The sequence below is a fragment of the Mesoplodon densirostris genome, chromosome 14 (assembly GCF_025265405.1).
Source record: "Mesoplodon densirostris isolate mMesDen1 chromosome 14, mMesDen1 primary haplotype, whole genome shotgun sequence".
Lineage (NCBI taxonomy): Eukaryota > Metazoa > Chordata > Mammalia > Artiodactyla > Ziphiidae > Mesoplodon > Mesoplodon densirostris.
In genome coordinates this window covers 36,115,121-36,128,165 of record NC_082674.1, presented here as the reverse complement: position 1 = coordinate 36,128,165, position 13,045 = coordinate 36,115,121, and the positions used below count along the sequence as shown (strand labels likewise).

Here is a 13,045-nt window from a genome sequence, read left to right as displayed (position 1 = left end):
TGGACCCTCCAGCCCGGAAGAGCAATTGCAGAAGTTGCAATGCACTGCTTTCACGCTCCCCTCCTCCTGGAGTTGGATTCCTCTCACCTTATTACCTAGTAATTAGCACCCAATCATGCTGGAGATGCCAAGCACTGCGTCTTTTACCCGCATTACCTCATTCATTCATCTTGACATCTACTACAACAATCCCCATGACCAGCAAGAAAGTAAGCCTTGGAGAGGGTAATTAATTTACCCAAATCCACATAAATAGTAGCTTGCTGAGTGTGAGCTGAAACCAGTTCTCTCTGACCCCTAAATCCTTGCTCTTAACCTCGGTAGCGTAGGGCTTATACCATGTTGCTCCTCATGTTAGTTGAGTTCTTATTAGTGTTAAAGATGAGGAAAACTGAGACTCACAAAATGTAAGTAATTTATCCAGATTCACCCAGTTTATAAGAGGTGACGCTAGGGTTCAAACTCCGGTCCAGCTGACTGCAGAACCTAGCTGTGGTTGGCTGGGATTGCATTTTCTGCCCATGCCTTTGCTGACCCTGGTCCCACTCCCTCTCCCATTCTCCCTCTACTCCTCTCAGCTCTTAGCAAAACCCATGCCACCTTCCCATCCTTGACTCCCATCTTCTCCGCCTGGGTAATACTCTCTGGCCCTCCTCAAGTCCTATCTCCTCCAGGAAACTGTCCAGAAGAGAGCTCCAAAGCTCTAATTGTCTCAGCCATCCACTGGTCAGGCCTCAGTACCACTGTGTGCCGCCATGTGCACTTACACTACGTGCCATGAGCACCGACAGTGGAGATGTCTGAGTTGCTGGGCTAGACCACGTGCTCTTTGCCCCCTCACTGTCCTCTGTGCCTGGCACTCAGGAAGGGTGAACATCTGAGGATGGTTAGTGGAAATGATGTCAGCAAGTTAAGCAGTTATTTATTTAATGTCCACTATGTGCTGTCTGGTGTTTTGAGGCCCTGTCACACACCTCACTAAGTCTATTTAAAACTGCTCCTGCATGCTCACTGGCTTCTCTCCTCACACTGTGCACAGGATTAAGGCTTATGTGTCCTCATGGGGCAAAAATTGGTCCACCTGATTCTTATGAAAAACAGAAACAAAAGAACTTGTTCCCTGAGTTTAGAAGCAAGCAGCTACTTACAAGTTGCAGCTTGAAGAGGATTTAGGCAGGGTTCCTCACTTCCAAAATGTCCATCCCACTGGCTGTCATTCTCTCAGACAAAATTTTTTATTCCTCCTCTGAGGTCCCTTCTAAAATGCAGCCCCTCTCTCCACCTTCCCCATAGGTATTAGGCCTTATCAGCAAACATCATACCTGGGAATCAGGAAGAATGGGACATGGGATAAGTGCCTGGGGGTAGGAAACACAGTCCAGCTCCTCAACAAGACTCAGAATAGCCGTCAGGATCTGGCCCCTACCTGCCTCCCCAGCTTTATCTCTCTTCACTCTTGCCTTTGTAAGGCTATAGTCCTGTGGCACCCAACTTCATACCCTTCATCACGCCCTGCTCTCTTTTGCTTTCTGGCCTTTAGACATACTGTGCTCAATTCTTTGGCTTCTTAACTCCTATTCACCCTTCAAATTTCAGTTCAGACATTGTTTCCTTCAGGAAGCCTTCCCTACTCATCTCAGTCTGGGTTTGATGCCCCTGCCATGAATCCCCATAGCTCCTTGTGCTTCCCGAATCGTAGCACATAATGCACTGTATAATATGATCATTTATCACCTGTATCCCCAGCTGACTGTGAACGCCAAGGGCACAGGTTCTATGTTGGACTTGGCACCATCCCAGCACCAGACACTGCCTGGTACATAGTAGTCATTCAAAGAATGTTCGTTGAATGAATCAATAATTCATCGATTGGACAGATGAGTGTACTAGGGACAGACTTCACCTCCTTCACATCAAGGAATTGCCTTGCTTGAGCCCCACATAGTTTTCCTAACTCCAGACAAGCCCCTGCTAAAAAGTGTACTGTAGATCAATCACAAAGGACTCTGAGAATGTGCATAATTCCATGCAACCCATTCCCAAGCCTAGATGTACAACCTGGAGCACACGTCATTTTCTTTTGATGGGAGACAATGTGCCACTGTGCCTGGGAGTTTATGTGCCCACCTCAGAAGCTTAGACATCACTGCAGACCACCAACACCCCATTAGCATGAGTGGGGCTTCCAAGATCCTGGGAAAAGTTATAAAGGCCATCTTGGAGCCAATAGTCAGATTTCCATTGTATTGATACAAAGGTGGGAGGACAGAGACCTTCCTTTAATCCCTGAGACATGTGCTTCAGGGAGGCCAAGAACTTTGTCTGATGCAGGAGAGTAATGCAGGGCATTACTATGCTTAATAGCTATGCTTAATAGCTTCCAGGAGGCACGGTCCAGGTCTCTGGGGAGAGGAACTTGAAAGAGCAGAGCTACTTTTAAAGAATCAAAAGAGTTAATCACAAGAACCCAAGCCTTGCAAGTTTGGCTGAAACATGAATCACGGTAATGGTCACAGCTGGCCATTATTGAGAGCTTACAATGTGTCTACCTCTGCTCTCAGTGCTTTACAAGTATTAACCATATAATCTTCACCACACATGGTGACGAGGTAGGTCCTATTCTTACCCTCATTTCATAGATGAGGACACTGAGGCACAGATCTGTTAGGTGACTAACCCAGGATCACACCGTAAGTATAAAAAAAAGAATTTGAACCCACACACTCTGGCTTCAGAGCCCCCAGGCTTAGCTGAGATCCTTGGCAGGAATGGAGGGGACTGGTTATCAGTGCAAATGACTGGAATGATGATCCAGTGGGGCCAAGGCTGGTTGTTGTTGGTGAGCACATTGCATTCTCCTATGTAATACTCACTAAGCATTTTCTCTGCTGCGTATCCAGCACTGTTCAGGCACTGGGCACAGGGGGTAGGTAGAATCCAGCCCCTGGCCTTGAGAGGCTCTCAGTCTCAACTGTGGACCATCCTGTGGTCAGGGCTGTGGTGGCTGAGATGTGGGAGTCACGATGGGGAAGCCCTGCCCCCTGCCTGGGGAGGGTTTACGGAGTAGGGAGGCGTTCACCTGAGTCTGGAAAATGAGAGCTGTGATTCAGGCTTTATCTCTTTGCTTCCTGCTTCTGTTCAGGAAATATCTGAAGGCCAAGGACTGTGTTTTACTTATCTTTGTCTCCCCAGGTGCCGGCACAATGGAATGGCACATAATAGGTGTTCAATAAATGTATATGGACTAAATGAATGAGTAAACTGATTAAACAGAATTGATTGTAAGGAACTCCTATTTGGGAGCAGAAGCAGACAAAACAAACTTTTAGGAGATCCAGGTAGAAATAAAAACCAGAGTGAGTGATGCAGAATAGGAAAAAACCCTTTGCTGAGGTTGAGCAGGTCTGCTGGAAGTCTCTGCTCTCTGTTCTGGCCCTCTCTGCTGTCTGGAAGGACTGAGGGCAGAGAGTGGTTGTTCCCTGTAGGCGCCCCAGTGATGCTGACACTGTGTCTGGAACTTGGACAGAAAGGCAGCTTCCCAGAGAAAGTTAGCAGTGCCTGCAGTCAGATAATACACACACATCACTCCAGAAAGCCCTCCAAACACTGTAGATTTCATAACGACCGGCAGCTTCCTGCAACTCCAGCTTCCAGTCCCCAGAGTGGAACCTGCATCACCCACCCCAGTTCACCTCAAAATTTAAAATCTGGACCAAAAAGAAAAAGAAAAACCTAAATATCTAAAAAACAAAGATTGGTTAAATAAATTATGGTATGCCCATGCAATCAGACATTTAGCAGCCATTTAAAAAGATGGTGTAGGGACTTCCCTGGTGGTGCAGTGGTTAAGAATCTGCCTGCCAATGAAGAGGACATGGGTTCAAGCCCTGGTCTGGGAAGATCCCACATGCCGCAGAGCAACTAAGCCCGTGTGCCACAACTACTGAGCCTGCAAGTCGCAACTGCTGAACCCACATGCCACAACTACTGAAGCCTGCACACCTGGAGCCTGTGCTCTGCAACGAGAAGCCACCGCAATGAGAAGCCCGCGCACTGCAATGAAGAGTAGCCCCCGCTCGCCGCAATTAGAGAAAGCCCGCTTGCAGCAATGAAGATGCAACGCAGCCAAAAATTAAAATAAATAAATAAATTTACAAAAAGATGGTATAGATTTTCGTTGACATGAAATGATATTTGACATATTAATAAGTGAAAAAATAAGTTATAAAACAGCTCGTAGATATACATAGATATACTGACATACAGAAGGAGAAAAAAAGCCTGGGAAGATACACATCAAACGTTAAATGTTGGTTATTTCCAGGTTGTATCCTCATGGATAATTTTTATTTTGTTTTTTATCTCTATTCTTAACTTGCATACAATGAGCAATCAATGAGTAATCATAAAAGGTCTGTCTGAGTGAGACTCTTGGATGATTTTAAAAGCAGACAACCTGACCCTGAGGTTTCATCAACCCCTGCCTACCTTGAGAATAATCTGAGCGGCTCAGAGGTGGCCTGGAATGGGTGATAAGATCACTCCGGGTCACACATTGCTGATTGGAAGTTGGAGTGGCAGGAAACTTCCAACTGCAGTAAAATCTTCTGTGTTTAGGAGGTCTTTTTGGGTAACAATATAGAGTTCTGATTGCAGGCGTTGCTAATCTTCTCCTTTCTGCCCTAGTTTCCAGAGTCAATGGCGGCACCATCAGGTGATTGTGCCTAGGGCTGGGAGCAGAGAGCCCTTCCAGGCAGCGGAGATGGTCCAGATCAGCTCTGATGAGCTTCCCCCACCTGCCAGTTTTGTTTCCTCTCCTTCTCCAGTTTAGCCTCAGCTCAATCAGGGGTGAGCCTGGGCTGGGAGCAGATCACGTTACTCACCATTATTTTATTGTCTGCGTTTACCTCCTGCCCAAGAGGCCAGCTCACTTTTCCAAGGTAAATTATTTACATACAAAAACTCAGAAAAAAGATCCTCGATCTTCTCCCAATTTCTCCAGGGTCTTTGCCTCTAGCATTCTAACCCTCTCCCTCTGTTGTCTTCCTGGACATCTTCCCTAGCTCTGAGTCTGTCTTTCAACTACATTCAGGGCTCGAGTTTGGGGGAATTGGGGAACTGAGTCGAGGGTATCAGTTCCCGAAGGACCAGACCCTTAGGCTATTTAGCAAAATAAGGCTCCTCTTCCTGGCCAGGATTGGAGTGGTTTCCATGGTCATGCTGAGCCGCTCCATCAAAATGAAGGATGGGGCGCTCTTCCGCACCCAGCCCTTTTCTCATACAGGCCAACAATGCCCCATACACAGACTGTACACAGACAAATATACCGTGCCATGCATGCAGTCATGCATACATGCAAGCTCCATATATGCATCCTCAGACATATATAGACAGATACCAGCATGCATTCTCTTGGGCATCCAGACCTATAAGCACATACACATAGATAACACACAGGCATTCACACAGGTGTTGGAAAGCACACAACAACATGCAGACACCCACAGACAACTGTGCATTCTCACAGCCGCATATGTGGGTACTTGCACACACACTTAATCCCACAGACACTAGCACACATAAATCTACTACAGGTGAAGAAGGTGGCTGATGGGTCACCTATCCCTAGACAGGGACCATTACCACCACACTGACACTGAGCTTGCTTTGTTTCATAGGAAGTTTGTGTAGAAGGTTGGCCGCCCTTTGACAGTGGGTTCAGCCTTCCTCTGCCTCACACTCCACTGCCAGCTTTCTCCTCCCTGGTCCCTGTAGCCCCGTGTTTTCATCTGGAGCTGTGCCTGGTCGAGGGAATGCTAATCACCATGACAGAACTGTTTCCACCTGTTTACATCCCTGCTCACCTCCCCCTAATGCCATTTCAGAGCCTGCCAAGCAGCGGGAGGAGGCCTGCTGTGCTGCTGCGGTGAGAGGGGGAAGGAATGAGCGAGAGGACAGTTGGAGTGTGAAAAGGACCCTGGCTAAGTGACTTCCCATACCAGCAGACACACACAAGATGCACGTAATTGCTTTTAGCACAGTGGGATGGATAGAGATACAAAAGGTCAAATCAAGGATTTGTCCCATAATATCTTTGCTAAGCAGCAGTGTCAGACATTGGAAAAGCATATTCATGAATTGAGTTGTCAGAGTGTGGGGCAGGCTTTTTCAGAGGCGGCTCTGTGTTCCCTCTTTGAGGTGCGGTGATTGGATTCATACGGAGCAAGTGACTTCTCAATGCTCAACAAAGCTCTGCCTCTGAATTGGACTAAATAGTCTACTTGGCAGGCAGCTGAGATAACGGTGCTAAGTGAATTTCATAGTCGCTCCCACTCACCGTCCGCCCAAGCCTACTGGAAAATGCAGGATAAAGACCAAACTCCTGAGCGCGGCATTCAAGGCCCTCCACCAGCTGACACAGATTAACCTTTCCAGGCACTCCCTAACATGAATGTTGGATGTCTACCCCCCCTGGGCCTTTCTCCAATCTCTGAATGCATCAAGAGACTGGCTGCTTTAAGGACCTTGCCTGTGGCATTCCCCGGAGCGCACTGTCCCCCCTTACCCATTCCAATCCTCCTTGTTATTCAGGCTCAACTCAGGTCCTAATTCCCCCAATCCTTTCCTTGTCCCCCTACCTAGAAGTGACCATGCCCTTCTTGGAAGGAGGAGGACAGCAGGATAATAGAGAAAGAACCCAAGTCTGGATCCTGGGATCTGATTTAATGTTAACAAGCTCACAGGGGCTGGTGTGTTGAGAGCAGTCTCTGAGTTGGGGGAGGGGAGCAGAAGCAGCACGCAGGTTGGAGGTTGTTGAAATCACCCAGGGGAGGGAGGCAGATGATTTGAACCGGGGTGCAGGGGGGACATCAGTGGAGGTGGTGAGCAAAGGTTATATTCTGTTATATTTTGAAGGTAGATTTGAAAGGAATTGCCCAGGGACTGGTTGTGGGATATTAAAAAGAGTTAAAGATGATTACAAGATTTTTGGCCTAAGCGTTAACTGATATGCACGAGGAAAGAACAAATTTCAGTGGTAGATATTAAGAGTCTAGTTTTGGACGTATTTAAGGTGCCTATTAGGTATCCAAGTAGAGAGGTCAAGACTGAGAAAAAAAACCAGGAGAGGGTGGTTTCCTGGAAGAAACTATTTTAAGGAGAAAAGCATGATCCGTCATGTTGAAAACAGCCAACAGGCCTAGTGAGAGGAGGACTAAGAGCTGACCATTGTATTGAGTTATGGGGAGGCCTTTGGTGACAAGTGGCAAGTGTGGTTTTATTAAGTAGTGGAGGTAAAAGCCTGACTGTAGTGGTTTCAAGAGGGACTAGTGAACTTTTAAGAAGTTTTGCAATAGAGGGAAGCAGATCAATGAGGTAGAGTAGAGGGATCAAAAAAGAACGTTTTCACAGGAAAAAAGAAATGTCTTCAAAACACACTTGGGACTTCCCTGGTGACGCAGTGGTTAAGAATCTGCCTGCCAATGCAGGGGACACGGGTTCGAGCCCTGGTCCAGGAAGATCCCACGTGCCGCGGAGCAACTAAGCCTGTGCGCCACAACTACTGAGCCTGCGCTCTAGAGCCCACGAGCCGCAACTACTGAGCCCGCACGCCACAACTACTGAAGTCTACGCACCTAGAGCCCATGCCCCGCAGCAAGAGAAGCCACTGCAATGAGAAGCCCGTGCACGCAACGAAGAGTAGCCCCCGCTCGCCGCAACTAGAGAAAGCCTGTGGGCAGCAATGAAGGTGTGATGCAGCCAAAAATAAATAAACAAAATAAATAAATTTATTTAAAAAAAAACACTTGCCCTCACCCTCTACTCCCTTCTATTCCACTCACCCAGAGACGGAGAACGTTTCAAGATTGACCAAAATAATGTCCACAGTTCAGCTCTCAGTGATTGAAGGAATCCCCATCCCAAGTTTCTCTGGAAACCAGGATAACTCTTTCTTATTTTAAACCCAGTCCTGTGACTCTGGCCACATTAACCTTTCTCCTCCCCAACATCATGACCAATTTATCATTCTTCTTCCCAAATTTCTCTTCTAAAACCAAGAAGGAAGGGGGATTTTTTTCAGGAGAGTCATATGTTCTCTAGGAAGTTGTACTGCCAAATCAGAGAGGTTTTCCTGGCAACTTAAAAAGATATAACAAATAATTTTAAAATGTAATGTTCTTCTCCATAGGAAAAAAAATCTCTGGCATATCAACCGCAGAGATGTTAAGTGCATTTTCAGTTTTCAGAAAATACACTGTGTGTCAGGTACGTAATTTCATTAGCCTGTTGTGTGGAGTGAGCTATTGTGAGGTGGTCTGTCATGTCTCCATTATTCCCAACCCCCCCTGGAGTTTAATCACATTCAGGGCTATTTGCAACTGTGGTTTCCCATTTCAAATCACATTAGGCTAAAATTAAGCTTATAACTTATACTTTGGGATGTAAATATGCAACATTTTCCATCAGCATATTCCACTGGTAAGTCACTTCTGTGCGATGTCAAAGAAAAAGAACAGAAAGATATCCAACTTGGTGTGAAAACTTGAGAACCCCTGACTTTGTAATTTTCCCGAAGGTCATCTCCCATAGGGAGATAACCGGGGGCCGCTCATCTTTCACTGGCTGTGTGGTTGGAGTCCTGTCAATCTCATACCGATGTTTGTGAAAAGGTCAGCTGTCCCTCTCAAGGTGACAGGTCTTTTTGAAATGGCAATTTGGGTGTGGCTCCTGGGTTCCTTGTGGTCTCGGACTTCACAGAGAGCTGCCAGCCAGAGTTGCACAGGTTGGAATGACGCCTTCAGGAGTTGTACAGTGTACCTACACAACTATACGCTCTGCAGCTCTGCTGCAGAGAGCTTACCTGGGTGGAAGAAGAGAACGACAGAGTGCAAATACTTGGAGTTTCTTATCCAACAATGGTCCTGCCTTTACTGCCACTGCGTCCCTCTCTGCTCCATTCCAGTGGAGAGGACTGAGGGCCCTCAATGTGCCACTGTCATCATGCTGTTCAAAAATATCCCATGTGTGATGTCGACTGTGGGTTTGCAATCATCATGTACAAAGGAAACCACAACAGAACTGTGGGCTTGCTCCACTCCCGTGTGCTCAGAAAAATGGCTCCCAGGTCCCCACACAGGAAGCACCAGAACCTCGTGATAGCCAGAGCCCGTGTCCTGCCTATCCCTGGCCAAGGCCGAATTGCCAGCTCCCATTGCTTGAGAGGTACCACAACACCCAGCACTCAGGAGCCCCTTCTCTCTCCTCTCTTCTCCCCAAGGCCTCCTTGGATTTTTCCTATAGTTTTGCCTTCTCTGCAGAATGCTGGCTCCATCATGGAGAGTACTCAGTTCCTTGAGGTCCCTGAGGAGGTTTTTGGTCTCTCAGAGGGAAACAGCTACAAGGCAATAGCCCTTCTCTTGTTAATATCAATTATGTCTGACCAAAGACCCTTGTCATGGACTGAATGTGCGTGTGTGTCTCTCCCAAATTCATACGTTGAAACCCTAATCCCCAATATGATGGTATTTGGAAGCGGGGCCTTTGGGAGGTAATTATGGTTAGACAAGGTCATGAGGGTGGGATCTTGATGGGATTAATGCCCTTATAAAAAGAGGAAGAGACACGAGATCCATCTCTCTCTCCCTGCCACGTGAGGATACAGGGAGAAGGCAGCTGTCTATAAACCAGGAAGTAGGCTCTTACCAAGAACCTGACCATGCTGGCACCCTGACTTCAGACTTCCAGCCTCCAGAACTCTGAGAAATAAATGTTTGTTGTTTAAGCCACCTAGCCTATGGTATTTTGTTATAGGAGCCCAAGTTAAGACAACGCTTTCCCAAGAGGACTGAGGAGAAAGAAAAATCCCATTCTAGCCTGGAAAGTTCTTTCTTCTCTTGACCTAAATCGGACTTCTAGCAGGATTAGGTCTTAATTTTGCCCTAAGGAACAATACATATGTGACCTCTGCCCTTCCCACCTTCATCCTTCACGACTGAAGCTCACTGTCATGGTTCTCTTCAGTATTTTCTTCTGCAGGTTGAGTTTCCCTAGTTCCCCCTCTGAATGGCCTGGTTCTCAGATGCTTCACCACCAGAGTCAGCCTGTCCCTCGTCTACCATGTTGATGTGTCTTACAGAACCCAGGACCCAGAAGTGACCACTCTCCCAGATGTGGTTTCATGGGAGCAGACGCCATCTATTTTCATGTGCATCTATTTTCATGTTAGAATTTTACTTGACATAAAGTGGTTGGGGGGATATATAGTGCTTCAAGGACTGACTTTTTAAAAATAGGCTGGACTGGTACATAGGCAGAAAAAAAGACTGGAATTGGGCTATTACTCTATGGGATGTGTTTTTTAACGACTCACGTGGCTTTGACATATGTCTCTGGTAATGTCTATTAGAAGATTTGATCAGCCCTATGTAACCTTCAGCAGATCCTTTCCCCATTTTTGGTCTCAACAACCTCATCAGAAAAATGGGGCTGTTTATCTGATGATATCATCCTCTATTTGATGATGATATCTTCATGATTTGTTCTTTCTTCAGGGCCCAGTGTTACCCAATACTGAAGTGCACCCACCCAGCTCTGTGACCCACAGACACATGGTTGGAGCTGCAGGACCAGCTACCTGGAGGGAGGAATGTGGTGAGACAGAGGGGTGGGCAGAGGGAAGAGGGAGGCTAAGCCTTGGAGTCCAGGACCAAGAGGCCAAGGGCACTAACAGAGGAAGGACCAAGGTCCAGTCTTAGTTCCCATATCTGAGCCAGGCTAAGCTGGAAATTAGGGACAGAGGAAAAAGGTCATTTCCCCACTTCCCTTCTTGCATGTCTGTGCCAAGGCAGGAGAAACCCTTTATGGATGATGATCTTCCTTCTATGTGTGCTCCTGTTGGTGTGTCTCTCTCCTCTCCAGTGGTATCTACTCACAGTGGCATTTCCGACAGGAGAGAGAGGGTCTCCATCAGTGTGAGGAAGGCGGGTTGACATGCCCCAGAGACGTCCTAGTGGCCACGTGCCCAGAAGAGCTGAGTCTCAGTGTTAGCTTCCTCCATCCATCCTGGCCCCTCCCCCTTAGCCTGACCCAGAGTTTCCACTTTAGAGAGAGTAAGTTACCCTCAGTCATTTTTCACAAGACCAAACCCTGCCACTTAAACGTGACTCTGCAAGGAGACAGCACTGCCTTGTTTTTCACAGCTTCACTGCAGTGACCTCTGACCCTGGGCTGCTCCCTGTTCACTGAGCTGATTCTTGCTTCAGAGTCTCTGCTGCGTCCTCAGCCAGCCCTGTGCCCTCCCTCCTGCCCTCCTACGTCCTCAATCCTCAAGATGTGGAGCCGTTAGGAAATCTTCTCTGATCTAATCGAATCTCCAACAAGCAGCCTCTTTCGTTGCTTTTTCTCTCTGACAAACCTGATTTACCCTGATGTGTTGAACTTTGGGCCACTGAGGCCATGCTGACCTCTTTGGGGAGCTCGGCTTTTGTGATGCTTGGGAAGCCCCTCTCCTGAGGACTGTATCAGCCTATTCTGCATCACATTTGAGCCCATTTTTTCTAAAAAGGACCTGGGAAGGCAGCCCATGTTGTGATTAAAGCTGTGAACATCTCTCCTTTTTTAGGGTGTCTTTCAGCCCTCCTGCCTGCCAGGTAAGAGCCAGGGGCCAGAGGTAGGGTGAAAACCTCACCTACCTGATGTTATATCGAACAGCAGTTAGATGACAGTCATTTAGACAGTGGACATGCTGACAAAAGGGGCAAAACGTGATGTATCATATGTTTTGTTACATTATAACCATATATATCATATCATATCATATCACTTTATATTAGTTTGCGAGTTGCTAACAAAATACCCTAGACTGGGTGACTTACACAACAGATATTTATTTGCTCACCATTTTAAAGGCAGGAAGTCCAAGATCAAGGTGTCAGCATGTTAGGTTTCCTCTGAGGCCTCTCTCCTCGGTTTGCACACAACCAGCTGCCCTTTTGCTGCCTCTTCTCGCAGCCTTTACTCTGTGCATGCACCTCGGTGTCTCTCTGGGTGTCCAGATCTCCTCCTCCTGTAAGGACACCAGTCAGATTGGATTAGGGCCCATCCTAACAGTTGCATTTTACTATAATCACCTTTTTAAAGGCCTTATCTCCAAATACAGCCACATTCTGAGGTTCTGGGGGCTAGACCTTCAACATATGAATTCTGGGGGGGACAGAATTCAGCCCATAAAAATATTACTCCCCAATCCCATAATCAACTTGCACTGAGGTCACAGCAAAAAGAACTGTCTCAAGTTGCAGTGTGAGAGATTTCAGCTACATGTAAGAAAGGTTCAGGCATATCCCAAGTTCAGATCCTGGGGCGGAATCTCAACAGGCAATCTAGAAAATACAATACATTTCCATTCATTTGGGACCTTTTTCAGAATTAGGAAGTTAAACTAAATGATTATTCAGTTTCAACATTAATTCATTTGATCAACCATTCATTTAGAAAACATTCACTGAGCCCTCACCTTGTGCCAGACACAGGGAATCCAGAAGTAAACCAGTGAAGGTTCTTGTCCTCAAGCAGGACTTATAATGTTGTCTAAACCCTGGGTTTAGGGTTAGGTTGGATGGGAGGAAAGCAGGAGCAACCAAAAGAAGGCGTGTTAAGAATGCTATGAGGCAAGTGAAGGAGATTAAGAGGCACAAGCTTCCAGTTATAAAATAAATATATAAACTAATAGTACCTAATTAAACTCACAAGGTTTTGCGCAACAAAAGAAACCAAAAGCAAAATGAAAATACAACCTATGGACTGGGAGAAAACATTTGCAGTGCAACTGACAAGGGATTGATTTCCAAAATACACAAACAGCTCATACAGCTCAATAACAAAAAAACCAAACAATCCAATCAAAAAATGGGCAGAAGACCTAAACAGACATTTCTCCAGAGAAGACATACAGATGGCCAACAGGCAATGAAAAGATGCTCAACATTGCTAATTATTAGAGAAATACAAATCAAAACTACAATGAGGTATCACCTCACACAGGTCA

At 46.5% G+C, this 13,045-nt stretch overlaps 1 long non-coding RNA gene across 1 annotated transcript in view; it reads right to left on the bottom strand.

Moving 5' to 3' along the window:
• Positions 1 to 13,045, bottom strand: part of LOC132502120 (uncharacterized) — a 42,226-nt gene that overhangs the window by 26,730 nt on the left and 2,451 nt on the right. The window contains exon 2 of the long non-coding RNA XR_009534395.1: positions 11,897 to 12,064. This is a non-coding gene — a long non-coding RNA (uncharacterized LOC132502120). The remainder of the gene's footprint in view (positions 1 to 11,896; positions 12,065 to 13,045) is intronic.